Genomic DNA, 20,105 nt, shown 5'->3' on the forward strand with positions numbered 1-20,105 from the left:
CCAACAGGTTGGGAAGGCAGGAAGGGAGGGGAGAAAGAAAGGAAATATCATGTCAGTAATCAACAGTGAGCAGTCTGTATTTTCCAAGAAGCCAGAGGCTTCTTAGGAGGAGTGAAATTGATTTCCATTAAAATCCATCTCTGTTAAGCATTTACATTTGGGGAGGTCTGCAATTCTTTCTTGTGGACAATTTAACCCCCACTCTCCAGCCATAATAGCCCAGGGTCCTCTGCTGCCACAGAGCTACTTAAGAAAGACACTGGCAGGAGAACGAAAAGCATCCTGCGTGTACCATCAATCTAAGATATACAGAGCTTGTCCCAGTGTGCTGAAAACACAGCTCCTGAATCCTTGTGGCCCTCCCACTCTCCCCTGGAATTGTATAACGTAAGAAGACACCAGCTTAGAACTGTCTTCATCAGGCCCAGCCTTTCCCCTCTGGGGCAAGCAACTCAGGGACTTTCAGCCAGCGCAAAACGCTGAGGGTTGCAAATTTACCCTCAAAAGGCGAAAAACCAATTTTCAACATTTTGAAGCTAATCGATCCAAAAGAGGTTAATGAGCTATGGAAATGAACTTGCAGGCCAGTTTCCGAAGAGGATTAAAGGGATTTTGGTGGCTGGAATATAATAATCTCACACTCTTCCAGAAGGCATTTAAGCTAACAATTGATGAACGTGACCCAACTCAATTCTCTGAAACCTTTTCATTGTCCTTTAGTTGTATGCGCTGACATGCAACAGAGAGTGTGATGAGTCAGGGAGAGGTGCCCTGGGGACAGACTAAAGTCTATGCCAGGCCAGGCTCCAGGGATCCAGGAACCAGGGCAGTTTGAAGCACCATGCCCTGGCCCACCATCACTGCCCCTTGACTCCACAGAGGTGCTGAGAGGCAGAGTGAGAAGAGCTCAGTGCCTGAAACTGAGTAAAGGATGGGATCTGTAATGACCATGGTTAGTCTGTTGTCACCACATTCAGTAACATCGTGGGTTTCGAGGAACACAACACGGAATCACAGAATTATAACATCTAGAGTGGAAACATCTGTATTTCCATCTAGAGTGGAAAGCATCTCCTAGATGGTCCACTTCATCAGCTGCTACTCTTCCAGATGCTACTCAAGACAAAACAAAGAAGTAGCTAGAGAAGAAAAGATTGGAAAGCTTTGCTCAAGACAAGGAGGTGGATGGAGGCTCAGTCCTGGGAGTATTGAGGACCAGCACCCCACTCCTGTAAAGTGCTTGCAGGCGGGGTGGTGAGGTTTCTGATGGGTTGGCAAGGGGATGTTGGCAAGAGTCTAGGCCTCGAGGATCACAGGCCACGATGCCCTTTGCTGAGACCAGGAAACAGGCATGTTCGAGCACCGGGTCTTCAAGAGGCATGGCGGCTGGACAAGCCTACATGGAATGGTTACTGTGAACTGGAGACCAAAGGCCTTTGCTGAATTCCCTGCTCTACAGAAACCTAGAGATTTTCCAACAGCTTTAAGAAGCTGGAGGAAGAACCTAACCCATGACCAGGCGGGATTTCCTGCCAGGCAGGTGGACTGTAGCAACAGAAGAAGAGAATCACCTGATTTAGAGAGACAAAAATCTGTGACACTTCTAACATCTCTTTTATCTCTCCCACACCAACTCCCCTGCAGAAGCAGAACAAAACCAACAACAGAAAACAGCACCAGGTCACGTTTCGACCGCATGGCCAGTTGCGACTTCTCTTCACAGGATTCACAGGGAACCATAAAAACTGTTAATTGTCATGCCTGCATCGACATGATCCTGCTCAAACTGCCAGACAGTTCAGCCTTTTTGAACACCGTCAGAGATTTTCATAGGAGAGCGAATTTGGCAAGGAGAGCAAGAAGATAAAAAGAACTTGCTGTGGAGAAAAGGAGTAAAGAAACCCCCTTTGTGAAAGAATTCGCTTAAATTATGAAAATGACTTTTTTAATCCAACCGATTTTGCTGTGTGAAAAAGAGGCATTGCTTTTCCTCGAGTGTTTTTAGGCGAATACTAACATAATTAATACCCTTTAGTGGGCTTCCAGTTTTTCTAAAAAATTTGATTTTATGATTTTAGGTACTGAAAAGCTTCAAGTTAAATAAACACTTAAGAACCTTGGGGACACCAGAATCTGGCAAATAGCGCTCCGAGCGTGCTCCTGGATTATAAAGGAAATATGTTCCTGCAATGGAGAACTACTAGTCTTGACAATTAAGAGATTTTAAAAGATGGCGCCAGGTGGGGTGCTTCCCTCTCTTGCGGGCCTGGGCCCTAGGGCCTGGTACAGAACTTTTATTTTAATATGAGTCATGTAGAGAATGAAAGTCTTGTTAAGAAATGACCATCTTCCCTTTAGAGATTCAACATAAAGGGACAATCAAAATCGCATTTAATGCTGCATCTAACTTGGAAGCCAAAATGTCCGTAGGGAGCTGTGTTCCAGCTCTATGATATGGCACAGTGCGGCGGGTTACAAAAATAGGTGCCTTTGCAGGGCTTGTCCATTGTGTTAAATGGGGCACATTTGGACTGTGACATGGAGCTTCTACGAAGAGTTGGTGATAAAGATCAATTGCTACAAGTCTATTGATTAAATCTCTGACTGTGATATTCAACCTGGAGTTGATATCAAGGAACTCAAACTCTCAAAGATCACTAAAAAGTGTTTGTGTCATAAAGTAAGCCATTGTCTTTGTTACTCTTATTGTCATAGAAAAAGCAACCTTACATTGTATTAAGCCTTAAAAATCTGCTCGTGTACCACAATCACAAATAAACACAGTCCATACCGCAGGCATAAAACTGACTCTGGTACTAATAGATTTCAATTTCTATATATTAGCCCTAAATATTTTTTAAATATGTACATTTTTAAAGAATCGACTCTAGGGGGACTTGTTTTGTTTCACAAAATGGCTAGGGAAATGACCACTTGTGTAGAAGAGAATTTTCCAGAATTTAAATCCAGGATTCAACAGAAGAATGCCTCTTTGCATAATGGCAGAGAATAAAACAGGGCAATGGTTTTTCTCTTTCTCATTTTTAATGAGTTTAAATAACAAGCAGTTGGGACAGTTGTTAAGCAGCAGCAGCCAGGGCGCAGCTGGACAATATGACGGGGATGGACGAGTCAGGAGGATGCAATCAGGTGTTTAGAGCTGTGATTTATTTAGCTCCATTGGCTTCTCCAAGGATGGATACTTCAGTGCTGTCAGAACCCTCCTGTGAAGGTGATTTGGCAGATCTTGGGTTATGGTGTCTCTGTTTTTCCCTTTTGGGTCTGAAACGTAACTTGGTTGACCTCAAAGTTTGTCTGCTCAAAGTCGCAAAGATTGCGCCCTTAGAGCCAGCTGCAGCTGATGAGTGAGCCATGTCCCAGATGGCTTCCTGTCCCAAGTACACTGCACACAGGGCTGTGGTCTTCAGGGGCTACCCATTCTCCAGGCTGCTGGCTCTGAGCACCTCTCCATCACCTCCCCGGACCTCCCACCAAGGACGTCTGCTGCCCTTGCTAATATCTGAAATTCACAATTAGAGATCAATGTCTTCAACTTAAGTTTTCTCTCGCCGGGCACACTCTTATCGCAGACACAGTACACTGTGGTTTAAGTTATTTGCACTTGAATTGATTAATTCAATCAGCTCCATCCAGGAAAGGAGGAAGAGGAAGAGCTCAGTCAAGTGAATGTCTCCGAACTGCCAGGACTGCTTCTCTGTGACTCGTTGGCAAACGTGGAGGAATCACACATGAATCTGAAACACGCCTTTCTCAGTCTCCCTTTTAAACCTGCTCCTGCTCCTGTGTGAAAACTCAGCTGGGTCCCCTGACTCTTCCGGTCATGAGATGAAGCCGACAGGAAGGCCTTCAGTCACTTTAAGTGGGAAACAGTCTCATTTCAGTAATTAAAAGGGTAACAATCCCAGTTAATAGTGAAAACTCTTAACCTGATTTTAGGTTAAACCTCTTCCCCTTCCCCGGCTGGTCAAGTGCAGTTTCTGGCCCCTCTGTGGCTGGACAAGAAAGGAGTGGGGCCTCCAGGTGCTGATTTCAATGGCTCTGTTACACGGTAGCTTTGCATTCTCTGGGTCTGCCAGATGTTTACATCTGGTTCCCTAGAGTCTGTGAGTTCTTCAGAAGCCCCCAAGGGAACCTCTGCACACTGCCTTGTCCTTCCTCATTCTTAGAGAGCAGGCAGCCTTCCTTCTGCCCAGGGCTCATCCTTCCACTTCACTTTGCCCCCCGATTCCTGTCTTCTCAGGAACCTCATGGGGTACTGCCCTGAATTCCTCGCCTCTCAGCTTCCCTCGCCTGGGAGCCAACTGGAACAGCCAGCTCGCCCTCTGCCTGCCTCAGGCCCCCATTCCATCGGCCCTAACCATGCTGCCAGCTCTGATACACGTCTCTGCTCAAAAGCCTGCGGTAGCTCCCCTTTTCCTGCAAATTCATTCAAGCTCCTTCTCTGGCCTCCATAGCCCATATGCCTGGTCGCCAGTCTCTCCCGCTCATCCTCCACCCCACTCCCCCTTTTCACACAGACAAGGACAGCTCAGCTATCCTGACCTCTTGACCTTCTCAAATAGGCCCCTGCCCACTCAGCCCTTGTGTCTGGAATGCCCTCACGCCCCATCTCAGCTCTTTAAAGGCCCCCCCAACTTTAAGTTCCTATAAAGACTTTGTGAAAAGTTGTTCTTGGCTCACCGCCACGCAGAAGGGATGGTCTCTTTCTCTGAACCTCTGGAATATTTTTGTTTGCTCTTCTCTATGGTACGTGTGGCTATTTGTGGCCATGCTCAGGGACCTCACTGGATTGGAAGTCCCGGAGGGTGAGACTGGGCCCTGGTCATCATTGTGGCCTTACAGCACCTAGGGCAATGCCCATACATGGTAGGTATTTGACAGATACTTGCTGAGTAAGTGAATGAATGGGACCCTTTTACTGAGTTTGACAGCAACACAGAAAAGAGGAGGAAAGTCAAGTCAGCCATACCCTCAACACCAACCACACACCTCATGTCTAGAACTCACTTCATCTTCTAAGCTTGCTGGTCCTGTGACTTCCTTCAAACAGGTCTGAAGACCTGCCCCCTCCAGGCTTCCTCGGCTGAGAGAAGTAGATTGTCCTTAGTTCACTGAGTTGAGTGTGCCATACGAACACATTCTGGAAGCATTAACTAGAACCTCTACCCTCTTCACGTTCTAAAGTTCCAGCAGATGAAGCCCCTTGTGTTGGTCCAACTTTGTACAATATGAGCTGCTCTGTGGCAGTCCCCTGCCCTACCAGCCTCTGTGTGACAAAGGCCAATATTGAGTTTCTCTTTGAAATCTCGGACAACACTCTTTACAAAGCAGCAGAAGTCACGCCCCAAAGCAAACAATGAGATAGTGTGCTACACACATTGCTTCAAACTGCTGCTCAGAAAAAGCAGAGAGCATCTGCAGTCCTTCTGGCAAAGACGAGGCAACATGCAGACCCTGCCACGGCAGTGATCACGAGACCTCTGGAAGGAGGCGAGACTGTCGGGAAATCTCAGCCAACCCACAGCAACCGGCTTGGCTTAGTAGCTAAAGCACTGTGAGCAGCGAAGGAAATTCTTAGCCGGAGCTCAGACAACTTGAAAATGGCTCCTTCACGTTTCTGAGCAACTGCGGATAGAATCTCGAATTCTGAGCCATCTGTGATGAGGAAGACTCCTTCCCCCGAGGGCCTGGATTGGATACAAGATGCTGATGCAGCTGCCAAAGATATAAACACCAAATGGAGTCCTCTTTCTGTCTGAAGAATTGTGACCTACATACAACCCATGTGGAAAACAGGCTACAAGTGTCTTGTCTTCATAAAACTTAATGGGAAAGTGACAGGAGAAAAAAAATAAGAATCTGAAAGCATGCATTTTCATAACCTAAAAGAAATGAGCTAATTTAGCACCAGACGAAACAAATGCTAAGAAGATGAAATCCTTTACAAGGCACCCTCTCCTATCTTATACATCAGTGGGAGCTGTTTGACTTTGGATATGATGATTAAATGCTTATTACAAACTGGCAACTCATTCTACATTACAGGCAAAGAAAGGTCCTTCCAGGCAATCATTAGGAATTTAGCATGGCCAAAAGATTAGAAGGAATTTTTTCAGTTCTAATAGCAATCTGCTCAAACCTTTAGGAAAAATAATTACTTGCGTTTTGATGTTTACATGTGAAGGGCGGAACTCTTTTCTGGGGTCTTTATTATCTGAGACTATGCAATGAGTGTGTTTTGCCATTAATTATGACAAAATTATTTTATCATCAAACAGATCCTGACATCCCAGAATCAATACTGTCATTAATTCTGCGTTCATAGTTAGAGACTAGCTCACAGGTTAGAATTTGACATAAAACTGATTCCTCGGACAAAAATCCTGGGACTAAATTAATTTCTGAAACATTTCACATAAGACGCCTGGATTTCATTACTGGGTCTCTCTGTTTTTCCACAGGACATTCTTTGGAGGAAGATCAGCTTTACTTAAAAACAAAAACAAAACAAAACAATATTAACGAGATGTAGCAGAGAGATTAAAACCAAGTGGATTTTGGAAGAAAAAGTAGAGAATCTTTTCCCATATGGAAACAATTCGAGTCATCTTTTAATTTTTGCCTGCAAATGGATACACATACAAAAAAAATACCCTGCTAATTGTACCTTATGACCCCTAACTACAGCAGGGCCTACATTTGATATTTTTATTCTGTCCTGTACCTACGAAAACATAAACACGAGAATATTCTTTATATGTAGAAATGAGACATGCAATTAATGTTTAGGCCGGAGAGGGAAGTGGCCTTGCTTCATCGATGATGCCGTCTAACAAAAGAGGTTTCTATGTTTCAGAAATCACAAAGTTACCTTCTTATTTTAAATTTCAGAGACTTGATTGCAATGCATTTCAATAATAAATAGTTAAAGCAAATAAATGATGATAAAATGAAATCCTCTGAGCCAATGACTCACATGTCTGAAATAATAACAGAGTAGCATTGTGAGGAATGGAGGTGGTAAGGGTTGTAATAAAAATGATCTTACTCCTTTTCATATGAGTCACTGTAAAATAAATGTATTTTTCATTTATAGGCAGGGACATAAACACCATTAGTTTTATGATTTGTTCCTTAATCACATACTTAGAAATAAATGTACCACTACAGGGCAAAGACAAGCACATTCCTTGGAGACAAAACGAGAAAAAAAGATTCACGAATAATACCCATTCATAACTCTAGGATGGAGAAAAAACAAATAGATGATTTCATAAAACTCCCAAGGGTACCATTCTCCCACAAGACACCCCATGGCAGCACCCAGTTTTTGAAAAGCCCCCACCTTGCTAGTTGCACATAATGATGAAACTACCAATATTATATGGAAGGACTGAGGGACCAAAGGGGAAACAAGTAACAAGAGAAAACTGGAAGGAAAAGTTCAAAGCCAGAGAGAAAGGATAGGTGACTAGACCTCCACATAGAAATTTATAGACTATAAGGATGACGCCTAGTGTCATCAAAGACTCAGCAGGCTCATTGTTACACCACTCCCCATCAACTTTCTTCTCTGAGAACTGTAGCTTTTAGGCTTACTAAGGGAAGGAGGCAGGTGAAGGAGGGGAGGCCAGTCCTAAGAAATCTGCTTGCTCCCTGGAGGCCTCCCCAGCTGGATGGAGTTACATCAGGGATGTCCTCAAACACAGCACAGTCTTGCATGAAGCTTGTGGAGCTCCTGTGTGACAAAATCAGTGCCATTATTTTTACTTGGGACCTCCCAGACCACCCAGATCGGTCCAGTTATAGACACGGAACGTGGGGACCTGTTGTTTAAAGACACAGACTTCCAATCACGGCATGTAAACAGCCCAATACACCCATCTACCATTGAGAAGGTGCAAGGGCTTGTTGGAGAAAATTGTGGGGCTTCAAAGTTTCTGCCAAGTGATTCTGAGTTTGGTTTAAAATTCCAGGAAGCCAAAGGCTTCTGGCTAGTGTGTGGATCACAGGGAGCAAAGTCAGCATTTCTCTGCCCCAAATGACCTAACACGATTACTTAGGCATGGCGACCATACATCCCAGACTTTCTATGACAGCCCTTACTCAAATGATTGTGTCGTTTTCAGGTGCTGTATGGCTGATGAACTATCCGGACAACTCCATCATGTTGCTTTCAGTGCATTCTGGGCCCATAAGAAACTGGCAGGGCAAGAGAGGTCCCTGTGGAAACTTCCCAGCCTTGGGGCATGCTGGGAGTGGGTGCTGGAGGATGCCTTCATACAGATTGGCCAGAGGAGAGATACGGGGTTCGTTCTGGCCCCAAACAGAATTCCAAGGTGTGGCTGCTTCTGACCCTGTTTTACATTTGAAAGGCTGTCCACTCTTCTTCCATTTTGGCAACTCTGTACAGAAAAATCTCAGCACCACACTAGCTCTACCCATAATTCTGTGTTTCATCAAATCTAAGGTACCAAAATTTTAACATGTATCATTTAAGGAAATATGTGCCAGACAAGACAGCGCTCTGTAATCACTTGGAATCTTTGTTTTATGCTTATTGAAAGAGCTGTTTTGGACTTACTTGGACGCCAATTTTAAAATCTATATCACTATTGCGCATATGTTTAAAAAAATGTGAGTGAGTGCAGTAAATCGACCAAAGGATTCCTAAAACGTCTTCACGCTTTTCTGAATCGCTTTTTGACTCAGAGTGTCACGGTTGGAGGCTTTCCACGCGTATCGTCCTGGCGCCCTCCAAAGCGATAGCTTCCGACTCCTCTCCTCGCTTCCTGCCCCCCACAGTCTCACATCACCAAGAGTGATGCTGCGAAAGCTTGTCAGATGACATCACTCCTCTGCTCAAAACTAAAGCCCACTAAAGCCCACATCCTCTGGGAGGCCACCCAGCCATCGGGCTTGTTGCCTTTGGCCTCAACTTGTACTCCACCCTCTTGCCCACTCTGCTCCGTCCTCATGGCCTCTTTGCAGTTCTTAGAAACTGCCAGACGTGCCTCTCCTCAGGGCTTTTGCCTGTGCCATGCCTTCTGCGTGGAACACCCTTCCGGCAGAGAGCCACAAAGCTCCGCACCTCCTCCGAGTCTTTGCTCAAATACCACTTTCCCAGTAGAGCCTTCTCTTGACCACTGGTACCAAGGGACCAGCACCCCCTGCACTCCTGGTCCCCTTCTGGGCTTTATTTGTCCTCATATCCTTTATCCCTACTTGGCATCCTATATATATTCACTTCTTACCTGTCTGACTCTCCCACTAGAAAAACGTTCAAAGTGATGAGGACTTTTGCCTGCTTGGTACCCAGATGGAATCCCCAGCACCTAGAACTGGGTCCAGCACAGAGTAGGCTTTCGATAAATATTTGTTGAACTGAATAGATATCTATAAAACACAGGCTACAAAGTAGAGTAGAGGTTGTTTTTTGTTTCAAGCATACATTTATATTCATAACTGGAAGAATATGTCCTATAACATTACCTCATTCTCCATGGTGAATCTATGAGGGTGATTTTGTGAATATATGCTTTTTGGTGGTTTCCAGATTTTCTTAATTAAACACAGCCTATTTTTGCAGTGGAAAAAATATATGATTAAAAATAAATGCATAAATACTCATTGAACTGACAAAAGGGTGGGATTGACAGAATATTAAAATCTGCCAATTCTTTCTAAAAATCAACTATCAATAAAGAAGATGCTGGACAATAATGTATATTCCAGGTTGGATCACAACCTCAGAGGGCTGAAGCCCTTGATTTTTGCGGGTTGCCTTAGACTGCTCTAGTTAGATTGGCGTGTTTCCAGGTATGGAGTATCATATATTTAAGAATGCAAAACTCAAGTTATTTCCCATCTTGGGTCTAGTTTGTACACGGTTGCCTACAAGAATATGGCTGGAGGAAGTTCTTCTGCTATCCTTGTGGATTTTCCATCTTAAGCTGGACATCTATATTCAAGGCAGGGACAACTACACTTGGTGTTCCTATGCCACAGTGGAAAAAAAAAAAAACAACCCAAGGCACCAGTTGAGAAGGAGGCCTGAGGTACAGGGCCACATGCACCTGAGCACTCTGCCTCTCACTTGCCAGCAAACCCTCAGGAGATCCGGAGTCTCAGACTCACCTAGCTTCCCTTTTTCTTTCCTTCGGTTGGGGGTGGGTCCAAGACCGTAGGGTGGGGAAGGAGGCCTTCAGGAATGAGAAGGGATGAAAAGCGACCCAAATTAAACCTCCCAGACACTGGCAATGTTCCTGGAGTTGAACCCGAATGCTGGGTATCTCAGTTATGAGCATCACTGAGGAACAGATTGTTCAACACAGAGACATTGTCAGCTAAACACAAATTACTTTAATCATTATATGCTCAAGAGAACCTTTTGGGGATGGAAATGCCCTGTTTGTTTTAGACTGTGCAGTGGACACCAAGGAGGCTTCTCCTCCTTTCCCAAGGCCCTCGGGGACCGAAGGCTCTCTGCTGGGATGTGGCCCAGGGATGCCCTCGGGTGTGGTGCGGCTGGTACCACTCAGCATATAATTGCTGTTTATGTGGCCTGTTCTCTCCTCCCTCCAGCTAGCTCTTATTCCCAGTGCTTCAGCTTTCAGCAGCTCCACCCCAGGGCTTCAGTCTGCTCTCCCAGGTTTGTTAAAGCGGTGAACTTAGCTTTACGCATAACTGAGGCCTCTGCCCTGAGCGAGCCCCCCACCACCCACATCACACTGGGCAAAGTCCTTTCCTACCAAGGTCCAGAAGTGACTGCTGTGGAAAATTGATCCTGGGTGTTACGAAGAAGCACTAGCTCGGGACCTTTTGGCCTTTGTGTGAGTTTTGGAAAGTTCCTACGGAGAGAAAGCAAGTAGTGTGGATACTGTGGATATCCGACGTTGCTGAGCATCATTCATTTCCTCATTCAGTCGCTCCACACACTTGTTTTTGAGCACATACTACATGCCAACACACTACACCAAATGCTAGGGAATACAAGAAGACCAAGACAAGATCTTTGCTCTCAAGAAGCTCACATTCTAATAGGAGAGACAGACCCAACTCAGTTAGCTACAAACGAAATAGCAAGTTTGGTGACAGAGACAGAGAGAGGGTACAAAGGGGACACCAAAGGGACCAGCTCTGTGGGCTTGGATGGAATCAGAGAAGGCTTCCTGGAGGGGGTGTTAACAGCTAAGCAGTAGTGGGACCAGTTAAGAAGAAGGGTGCCAGCAGAAACATGGAGCCACGAAATCCTCGGCTGTATGTACTGCTTCCAGGCCTTCCACGGTTGACTGACGAGTGATCAAGCAGAACCTCATCAGACCTGCCTGGACTGGAGTCCGCGGCAAGTCCAGCAGACAGGGGTCTCTGCAGGTGGCTTTGTCACTGCTGTCTCCCCAGTGGCCCAGACACTTCCTACTGCAGAGCAGGCACTCGACAAATCCTCGCTGAATTCAAATGAATAGAATCATCAGAACCGACCTGCGAGATCTGGGTCCGTGCTGTGGGCGGTGAACTGGCAGGCGATCGGTAGCAAAGATCGTCATGCAGTTGGGAAAATTAAAGAAACTGTGTATGGAGATGAGCAGACACTCACTTCATTGTATTCCCTACTTCTGCTGACAGCTCCTCCTGTTCTGCGGAAGCTCTCCTCACCCCGATGTCATGGTTAATTTCCTCCTATTCCTTTTGCAAAGGAAGAAGAATTACCAAGTAAATCTTCCTTTATATTTCCCTGAGATTGAAGAGGAATTGAAGATTGGGTTTTTAACATTCCCATCATCATAAACCTCTTAGAAGTAGATAATAGAGGATAAATACAGGTTAGAAACAGCCAGTTGTGGAGACAGCAATGCATGTGAGTTCAGAGGCTTAGGCGATTTCACTGATAAACGCACAAAATGATGCCATTTTCCAGAGTAGAGACACCATCATTTGAAGAACAGTACATGATACTTATACAAAATGGAAATAGGGTGCTTTTGACTAGAGAAGAAAAAGGCTACACATATACTTAAGAAAAAAATGTTCTATTTCCCAAAAGGAGAGAAATAAAAACAAAATAAGGTGAGAAGGTTAACAAGCCCATGAACCCTTTGACACCAAGTTGGAGGCCATCAGGTAAGGACCATTTCAGGCTCACAAATTTGGTAGAAAAGTGAACAAAATGGAATTCACCAAGAGTTTTTGGATACTGGGCTGCTGTTGGGGGCTGTGGATTTATTTTTCCCATCTCTAAAGAGGCAACACTTGGCCTCTTCACGATTCCTTTCCCCCCCCACCCAAAACACTGCCCGTGGTATTGACTATTCTCCTTTGTAAAGTGCTTTTGGTGAAAGCATTTCTCTTCCCCGATGGTGGGGAGGTCTCGTACCACGTAATTATCCATCCCATTAGAAGGTGAGGTCAGAACAGACAGACACAGAGGGAAGGGCCACCCTTGCTAGAGACACAGATGTGGTCACACAGTTTTTCAAGTGACAGGTAGCTAGACAGAAAGATTACAGGGAGAGGATGAAAATTTACATTTTTTGATGGAGTACCTATATTTCAAGCGGTTTTGCATATTATATTTCATGTACTGTCTACAAAAAGTCTATGACCTTGGTATCATGGAGACCATTTTAGAGACGAGGAAACTAAGTCCTAAGAAGTTCGCTAATTCGACTGGGGCCACCCAGCTGGTAAAGTTCACACCAGAAATCAAATCAGATGTGCTGTCTTCATAGCCCATGTGCCTGTGACGCGTTCTCTCAATTGTAGCACAGTCAGGTCTGCATTTCTGATGTGCACCCTCTACAATTTCTCTGTAGAATACAGTAACAGTTGTACCTGTTGTCATCTTTTCCCTAATGACCTCAATTACCCTCATTACATGTAGCTAAGAACTCCTGGAAAACCAGAAACTTGACTTAGCTTGAAGGTGTCTTGCCCAGTTTGGGGAGAAGAAGGGCTCAGGATCACGGGCGATAGCACCTCTCAATGATGGATTGCCAGCAGATGAGCAGGAAAGGAGACAATACGTGGACCTGCCAAAAAGACAGCTAAGCACGGATCCTGGCTGCTGTGAGCGTGGGCTGGAGCCCCGACATGGTGGGGTGGAGCAGTGGGAGATGGCCACTCAGTCCAAGGAAAGGCATGGGGCAGCTGGGAGGGGCAGACAGCCATAACCACTAATGCGTGGGACACATTTTGGTTTCTGCACCTCCAGGGACACACAGGATCCCAAACCCCTCAGGACATCCCCTGAGCTTCGGTGAAGGCTAATGAGGGAGTAAAGCTTAACGTCCAAGGTCAAGAACGTTTCTCTTGAGCCCTGCTTCCCAATTCCATTTGATGAATAAGCAGCCCCATAGTTTCTACGTAGAAGAGCACTTGTCTTCCCAGAGTCCCTGTTAACTAAGCCTCGACAGTGAACGGCGACGGCGGCTCCTGTTATTTCAAAGTACACTTAAGCCACACAAAGAGCATTGGTTAGTTTTGCTTCAATATTGGGGGCAGGGAGATTCTGATGGGTATAACACTAAAGCAAAACTTTCATTTATGAAGAAAGAGAAGCTTCCTAAATTCCCAAGTCATGTTCAAGGAGTAACTTGCTTCCCAAGAGAAGGGGGGCGGGGTGCAGAAAGTTCAAGTCCCCCCACTTCTGAGAAGCCAGTGGGGAACTGAATATACTGCTCCGACAGACACTCCAACCAGGTGAGACAAACCTCAGCAGAATCCCGGTGGACGGTGCCAGGAAACACCCAGAAGTCCGAGTATTGTTACTAGATATTACAAGTATAATGCTAAACTTTTTATGAAACTCTTTGAACTTACTGGAAACAAACTAAAAGCTACCATTGTATTGTTGACCAATTAATGCCTTGACCACCTCGCTCATCTAATTGCGCCTTTCCAAGTATATTCTTCTGTGGTTAAACTTTCATATTTTCTCTTTATTTGAGTTTTCTTTTAAGCCACTCACTTCCGATAAAAATCTTTTCAGTTCATTTTTAAATCGAACAGGTTCCTGAGGACTGCCCAGTGGCAAACACGACTATTAGTTAATTTTTAAAAAGAGGAGGTCAAAGGGAAAACTAACGTTCGTTAGTTCTGGGGAAAATCATGGAAACGACCTTAAGGGATATGGTGGAGCAACATCTGGGAAAAGCATAGTTCATGAGAGATCCCCAATGGGGATTCAGGCAGAGGAAAGCATGCCTGGCTATCCTGATGGAATTTTTGGAAGATGTTACTGCCGTGAAAGGTACAATAAATTAAATGACGCCCGCCAAATTCCTTGAATTTTGCCAAGCAGATGGCGAAGCTGGAGAACCGACTGGGAAGCTGGGGAAAGATACAATGGAGGAGGAAAAAGATCAGAAAGCTAACTCGCACAGGACTAGGTCCTCATCCATCTAGGGCTTGCCATACATCATCTATGTGGTTGAAACAGTCAGTAGAATTCGTGGGAGTTTGAAAGAACTGTTGAGTTCTGAGGATGGTGTTTGACATTTCTGGAGACAACTGCCTGAGAGGGCTGTCACATGGCTGCCAAAAAATCACCATTTCATGTCTTAAGCACTTGTAAGACTGAATGGCGTCAAAAAGAAGAGGTCACCAGGCAGGGCCACGAAAAATGGCTTTAAAAGGCTCCAGCTGTGCCTCCATGCTCAGTGGCAAAATCTTGCGGTAGTAATGCTTATTCCAGAAGGTTCTGGAAGACTTTTTCATCCAGAAGTTTCCATCAGTTTGGGTTTTGCCTTCTCTTCTTCCCTCAGTGGAATGTGTGTCTGTTGCTGCCCTGTGCAAGATGAAAGGATTTTAGTGCTGTCTAAATCTAACAGCAAGCTTTGCAAAAACACTTCTTTGAAGAGATGAGCTCTTGAATAGGGCATCTGGGTCAGAACCTAGGAAAATGGGTAAACTGAGCCAAGGAATAGCAATACCTGCTGTTCTACAAATGCTCTGAGAACTCAGCCTCTCCTACAGAGTAGACAGGAGGAGCTGCAAGTCTGGGAGGAGGCGGGGGGCACTGAGGCAGCCAGCCCCGGCTGATGGTATCCTGCTGGCTGTTGGAAGGCTCAGCTGAGGCTTCAACAGCCGCCCAGTAATGGGAGAAGAGGCCAAGACTTACCTTAGACAGTGTCTTAATCTGGAGGTTATGGGCTTTGCAGTCTGTGGGGAGAAGATCTATGTATTCTCCAAGGGGTTTGTGATCCCAACTACTCTTCGAAAGGGACATATACCATGTACCCACACAGAAGTACACTCCTGGGCTGGCTGCTACAGATGCTGCCCCAAGTGCCTCAATGTTCCCTAGCCACTGCTCGCTGCCCTAGCCCTTCTCCCCACATTCCTTGGACCTCTCCATGGTCCAGCTAATAAAGCTAATGTTTGCCCAGGTTGGAGGCCTCTAAGTCTCTGCTCCAGCAGTTGTTAAATAATTTGGTTACTGGCTCGGGCTGTAGGTCTTAAGAGTGGAACGAGCCTTCTCAGCCAACCCTTGGTGCGTATGGATTGGTCCAATCAAAGAAGATGGGTTCACACGGTCACTGAAATAGAGAGGAGGGAGGGGGCCACTTCGGGGCAAATATAGGGGCAGGTGGTGAAGAGTCTTCCTTGCCATGAGCCTGAGGGTGGTCAAGACTCCTAAAAGCTGAAACAACTCCTGTGTGAAGAAGAAAAACAGACCAAGGTAAATGGGAGAGTGTGAAGAAGGTTCTGGAAGAGACTGAGGAGGGGTACCATGCTATCCCCAGCCTTGCCTGGAGTCTGAGAACTTCACCTTGGCAAGGCTGAGTAGAGTGACAGTTGAGACAAGAACCTGACCCCCTTCCACACCAGAATCTGCAGGTGGGTCCAGAGGGCCACCATGAAGAGTTCCATGGTGCCAGGGGAAGGCCCTAGGCACTGGAGTCAGACCAACTGGCTTCAAATCTTAAATCTGGCACTTACTCTGGAAGCTTGAGAAAGTTACTTATTTTCACTGAGTCTTCGTTTCTGCATGCATTAAATTGGAATAATGTGAATCTTAGGTAATGACAACCCCACGGTTGTGTTGGTTTGCGAACTGACGAGCTACTTTTGGAAGACGTTTAGCAAGCCCCCTGAGTATTTATTAGGTGCTGCTTACATATTATTTCTTTCCTCCTATGAGAACTCGTCTTGCACTTGTGTGGATTTCTGGTAATTTGCCACACTTCCCAGTTGTTCCTCATTTTGGTTTAGTCCACTTGGTTTCCCTGCAGCTTACAGTAAAAGCTATGAGAGCTGTGCACTTGTTTCAGAAGCCAGTTGGGTTGGGAAGAAGTTTGGTTTCAAAGCTCAGAAAGGAATTCAAGCAGAAAAGTGACTGTTGGCCACAGAAGAGAGGGAGAATGAGCCACTTCCTGAGAGGTCTGTGGAAGAGGGAAACGTGGTGGGGAAAGGGGAGCAGCCTGATATCAGCCTGAAACCAGTAACTGGCTCTGTGGGTTTAGCTGGCAGAGAACTCCATTCCCCCATAGCCACTAAACAGCGGTGGGACCAGAGGGGGCAACATTTTCACGCCTTCTGATGCCCAGAGTCATTTTAATCGAAACACCACGAAGAAAGTCCTTACCCAATATGGTAGGTAGTCTATTGGATGGCTCCAGTGGTCTCTGTATCCTGGTATTCATACTCACTTTGGGTGGGGGCTGGCGCTAGTGACTTCTGGAAAATGGCAAGTGTTGGGTTATGGCTTCCAGGTTAAGTTACAAAAAAGATTTCAGCTTCCCTCTTGATCACTTATTCTTGCTCTCTTGCTGACTCCCTCTGAGGAAAGCCTGATGTCATGCCGTGCACTGTCCTATGGAGGGGCTCCTGTGCCAAGGCTCGTGAGGGTGGGCTCTGGCCAACAGGCACCTGAGTGAGCTTAGAAGCAGATGCCCCAGTCAAGCCTTGAGATGAAGGCAGCCCCAGCCCTCTTTTGCCTGCAGCCCTGTGGGACACCCAGAGCCAGAGGACACGGCGAAGCTGCACAGGATTTCTGACCCAGAAACTACGAGATAAATAGATGTTTGTTATTTTAAGCTACTAAATTCTGGGGCTAATTTGTTATACAGCAATAGCTCACTAACACCCATGGCTCTACCAGGCACAAACTATATTTAGAAATTACACATGCCAAATAAAACGGAATAGTCTTCTGTCTATAGTGAATAGAACAGAATCAGTGGATGGAATAAATTCTGAACATCCTTTCTCCCTTCAATTTCCTCTGACTAGCCAAGTGGTACCCAGGGATCTTTCTGGATGTAAGGAAAACTTACAAATTATTAGTTTGGGCTCTGTCACTAATTATGTGAAGCTTGAGTTACTTCTCTTTGGTCCAAATGACTATGTTCAAGGCAATGTGAAAATTCTACCGAAACAATGACTAAGAAAATCTGCCTTCTTAATATATAAAAAACGATATATTAGGAACTAATAGGGAAACAGAAAACATATGTTTCTGCAGAACCATATGCCACAGAAGAGACCTTAAAATTAAACTAGGGAGCTGGAAACTGCTACCTGTTTAAAAACTGCAAATAAATAGAAGTAAGGTCAATCAAGTGAGCACAAACAAACCATTCTGGCGTTTCCTAAACATCCTCTTCAATCTCTTTATTTACTCATTACATTTCTTTAATCCTGCGCTGGATACACCAAACATCTAATTCCGCCCCCCTCCCCTTTTTATTTCCTAAGAAAATATTTCCATCTTTTACACAAAATAGTAGGAGAAAAACATCTACCAGTGAATCTTTGTTTTTTACTCACTTTAAAGAATATTCTCTCCGAAATCAGGCTATGCCAACTTTTATGCCCCTGCGGTTTGGTATTATTGTGAGTGGCATTAAAAAAGAAAGACAGTCTGAAGTCTTTGTCGGGGGGGTTGCATAGCAGCTGACTAGACACGTCGGTTCTCCCTCCTGCCAACCTCCCATGAGAACTCTCACGATGACACGAAAAGAAAAAAAAAATGTCAATAGCGATGACGGCTGAAGATAAGAGCACAGCACAGGCCAAAGTCCAAGGGTTTTCCATTAATATATTGTTGATGAGGATGAACTGAGAAAGACATTTTTGCATCACACACATTACATAAACCATAAAACAGAACAGAGCAGATGGCCCGGAAAGGGCAGGAAAGGACCTTAACACAGAGGAAGAAATTTAAATGGCCATCAACCTCACTAGTAATCAAAGAGAGGCAAATTAAAAATACCGTGTGTAGCTTCATATTGACAAATGTCCCTGAGGCTTCAAATGAGAGAGAAAGAAAGCGAGAGAGAGCGCATCAGAGTGTTGCCTCCCTCCTGCTGGTGGGAGTATAGAGATGGATGCAGCTGTCTTAGAAGGCAGTCTGGAAACAAGCGCCTAGAACCTGATGGTTTAAGGCTTCTTCTTTTTAAAACCTTTTTTGGAAGGAAGGAAGGAAAGAGAGAGAGAGAAAGGTAGGGGGGCATGGAAGAGAAGAAAAGAAAAATACGGAGAAAATTTTTACAGTGAGAAGACTTAAAAATCATAAAAAATTATTTTTTAAATCATAAAAAAAATATATAGGGGCTGGCCTGATGGCATAGTGGTTAAGTTCGCATGCTCCAATTTGGCAGCCTGGGGTTTGTGGGTTCAGATCCTGGGAGTGGACCTATGCACCATTTATCAAACCATGTTGCAGCAGGGTTTCACATACAAAATAGAGGAAGATTGGCATCGATGTTAGCTCAACAACAGTCTTCCTCAAGCAAAAAGAGGAAGATAGGCAAAAGATATTAGCTCTGGGCCAATCTTCTTCACCAAAAAAGAAATTATGAAAACTGGTTTTGATAGTTTTATGAGACCAGAAAAGAAATCATTTCCTTAAAATCCATACCACCTAAAATTAGACTACTGAATTTCCTTTCTAGGCCTATATTTCTATGTTAGTTATTTCTCTAAGATTATAGAAGCAGAAAATGGAAAAAAAAAAAACCCAAAGGGCCCATAAACAAGATCACTCCCCCACACTTAATGAAAGAACTGCGGGAACACCAGTGACACACCGTCAAATCAGTTCCTGTCTGTGAATCCAGATTTACCAGTTTCTCATGAACATTTGAATTTAATTTGAGACTATACATCAAATCTAAACTCTAATTATCTGATGGTAGAATTTCTCATTTCTATGCATTTGGCTTTTGATATAGATTTGTATTTATAAAGGCAAGAGCTAGCATATGGAACAAGTAGGTCCAGGAACCTGAACAAAGACAGCATTTAATTTTCCCCACAAGCCTATGAGTAGGTATTGCAACAGATGACGAAACAGAGTCACAAAGCTACTTGTTAAAGGTCATCTATGGAGTGAGTGGAAAGGGCAAATCCAGGACCACCTCACGCCAAAGTCGGGGATCTTTGTGTGGCCCAGCTTCGTGACTTTTTAAAATGCAATTTGTCACATAACTCCAGCAATTTTCAGCTTAATTAGGTTAAAGCAACCATCTCAAATGCTGCCCCTTTATTAGGGCGGCCTTAGAGTTTCTGAAGCAAACGTTCCTCACTATGGACAGGTTAACCCAGGAACAGACTGCTCCCCGCGCGCCTGGTAGGGGAGAGGTGTGGCTGCAAGCTGAGGCCCAACCAGAGGTTTCCAGGCCAGCACCTTCCTTCCTCGTCCTGAGTTCCGCCTTTCCAGGAACCGGAGCAGCCTCCCCTCACACCGGAGAAGCCTCCTGTTCTGAAGCTAAGGTTCAGAGTGTAAACCACCAGAGCCTCGCACTCAAGGCTGCTCTGCAGAGTTTTCTGAGTCCATACTATGTGACAGGCACTGTGCCGGATTGCTGTGACTTCCAGCCTAGCCATGATACCTGGCTCCAAACCATAAACCAAACAAAGAAAGATCTGGCGCACTGCCTGGGTTCTTGACTCGACCTCCCTGGGTGTCCGCTTCTCCATCTGTGCATGCAGAAGTTGGACTGACCGCCCCCCAGGGGCCCTTGAGTTCAAACATTCTATGGCTTTAAACACACATCTGCATGGACATCTCTTCTCTCCCTCAGCCCCTGATTCACTTACGCGTCGGTAAACAGATTGCAGGTACGTTTTCTGTGGAT

The 20,105-nt window shown here is 45.1% G+C and overlaps 1 protein-coding gene across 9 annotated transcripts in view; it reads right to left on the bottom strand.

Moving 5' to 3' along the window:
• ZDHHC14 (zinc finger DHHC-type palmitoyltransferase 14) overlaps nucleotides 1–20,105 on the bottom strand; it is a 278,576-nt gene that overhangs the window by 116,721 nt on the left and 141,750 nt on the right. The gene's annotated exons all lie outside the window — the stretch shown is intronic.

This window comes from Equus przewalskii, chromosome 32 (assembly GCF_037783145.1).
Source record: "Equus przewalskii isolate Varuska chromosome 32, EquPr2, whole genome shotgun sequence".
Taxonomy (NCBI): Eukaryota; Metazoa; Chordata; class Mammalia; order Perissodactyla; family Equidae; genus Equus; species Equus przewalskii.